General features: G+C 38.0%; 1 long non-coding RNA gene across 2 annotated transcripts in view; it reads left to right on the forward strand.

Annotated features, from left to right (window-relative positions):
• Positions 1–358: 358 nt before the first annotated feature.
• Positions 359–2,418, forward strand: part of LOC112486593 (uncharacterized) — a 10,014-nt gene continuing 7,954 nt past the window's right edge. For both annotated transcript variants that reach the window (XR_003049101.1, XR_003049102.1), the window contains exon 1: positions 359–1,323. This is a non-coding gene — a long non-coding RNA (uncharacterized LOC112486593). The remainder of the gene's footprint in view (positions 1,324–2,418) is intronic.

Below are 2,418 nucleotides of genomic sequence, written 5' to 3' on the forward strand. Positions count from 1 at the left end.
TGATTCGTTTCTCAAAGCTGCTTTTCAGAAATGCAGAAGCTGCGGGTTTTGGAAGATATTCTCTCAAAACACTGTTCTGGAATCTGTGAGATTTTTTTTTTAATATTATTCTTAGATTTTAAAGGATTTAACGTCAAGGAAGTGAAGCAACAGTGGGAGCTGCTTTAAATCAGTTCATAACTTGTTTGTGGGCCATCATTTGATTCATTGAACATTTATTATTTTTTATACACCTGCTGCTTTCAAGAATGGAAACTGCAGGCATTTGCACTTGCTGTGAGTAAGACATAAGAAAAATAATACAAGTAAATAAAAAAAAATATTCTCCAGTGAAGTCTTGTTTTCTTGGCCTGGAATTGGTTGCTGTGTAAAGTGAAAACTATAGTGTTTAAGGAAAGGTATTTTAACATTGAAGTCAAACGACAGACTCTAAAGTAAAATTTAAAACAAGTTATCAAATATATTATCAGCTAGAACAGACTTGGGTAAACTACGGCCTGTGGGACAGATGCGGCCCGCTGGGTTTTCTAATCCGCCAAACATTGGTACAAAGTATTGTAAAGACTGATGTCAATCCCTCTGTTTCATGCATTACAACAGATCGACTATATCGTCTGTTGATGCCATTAAAAAGTGGCAAACATAAATTGTGCTAATATATCTGTGAAAGTTTATTATTGTACATTTTATTCAAATTATTCCATCCAGCACTCTACATCGATGTTTGATATTAACGTTTTGCCGATATTGTCCAAACACTTAATTTCTGATTCCAATATTAACCGATACCAATATAGCGGGGCAGTGGTGGTCTGGTAGTTAAGGAAGTTAAGTGCTGCCTGCTTATTTGGATGATGGGTTAAAGCCATGCCCACCCCCTAGGGGACAGAAGTTTTTTCACCCCCGCAAAATTTCCCATCGCTCTTTTTTTTCACTACTTGTACTGCGAACATTCAGGACACCCGCCGAACGCTTTTGGGTATCAGGAACCTACACCAGATACCTGTTTCGTGTGACTTCCACCACAGACACAACATTCCAGCCGCGGCGCAGACGGAGGAGGAAGCAGAAGAAGGGCTGCAGGTCCGGTGTCATGCTAAGGCTAAGGAAACAACCACACAAGCCACCTCTACTGAGCCTGTTTCTCTCCAATGCCAGATCACTGTTGCATAAAACGGACGATCTGGAATTAAAACTCACTGGTAACCGCTGTGTTTGTGACTGCTGTGTGCCGATTATCACCTGGCTTCACCCGAACATACCCAATGCTAGCCTGCAGCTAGCAGGCTGCACTCTGCTCCACTGGGACAAGACAGAACTCTGGTAAGTAGTGATGTGTCGTTCGCGAGTGATTCGTTCAAAATGAACGAATCTTTCATATGAGTCGTGACTCCCGAATCATATGAAAGATTCGTGACTACCGAGTCATATTAAATATTTATTCATATTGAACTCACGAATCACTCAAAAATCACTCACTGCGAACTAATCACACTCTGAGAACAAATCACTCTCTGCTAACTAATCTTTCACTGTGAACTAATCTTTCACTACGACCTAATTACTATGCAAACCAACATTTCACTACGGTCTAATTACTCTGCAAACTAATCTTTCACTGTGAACGAATCTTTCATTACGATCTAATGACTATGCAAACCAATATTTCACTGCGATCTAATTACTCTGCAAACTAATCTTTCACTGTGAACGAATCTTTCATTACGATCTAATGACTATGCAAACCAATATTTCACTACGATCTAATTACTCTGCAAACTAATCTTTCACTACGATCTAATTACTCTGCAAACTAATCTTTCACTACGATCTAATTACTCTGCAAACCAATCTTTCACTGTGAACTAATCTATCCTTGCAAACGAATTACTCTCTGCAAACTGATCTTTCACTGTGAACTAATCTATCATTGCAAACGAATTACTCTCTGCAAACTGATCTTTCACTGTGAACTAATCTATCATTGCAAACAAATTACTCTCTGCAAACTAATCTTTCACTACGACCTAATTACTATGCAAACCAATATTTCACTGCGATCTAATTACTCTGCAAACCAATCTTTCACTGTGAACTAATCTTTCATTACGATCTAATGACTATGCAAACCAATATTTCACTGCGATCTAATTACTCTGCAAACCAATCTTTCACTGTGAACTAATCTTTCACCACGACCTAATTACTATGCAAACCAACATTTCACTACGGTCTAATTACTCTGCAAACTAATCTTTCACTGTGAACTAATCTTTCATTACGATCTAATTACTATGCAAACCAATATTTCACTACGATCTAATTACTCTGCAAACCAATCTTTCACTGTGAACTAATCTATCATTGCAAACGAATTACTCTCTGCAAACTAATCTTTCACTGTGAACTAATCTTTCA

This window comes from Cynoglossus semilaevis, unplaced genomic scaffold, assembly GCF_000523025.1.
Source record: "Cynoglossus semilaevis isolate Cse_v1.0 unplaced genomic scaffold, Cse_v1.0 scaffold868, whole genome shotgun sequence".
Taxonomy (NCBI): Eukaryota; Metazoa; Chordata; class Actinopteri; order Pleuronectiformes; family Cynoglossidae; genus Cynoglossus; species Cynoglossus semilaevis.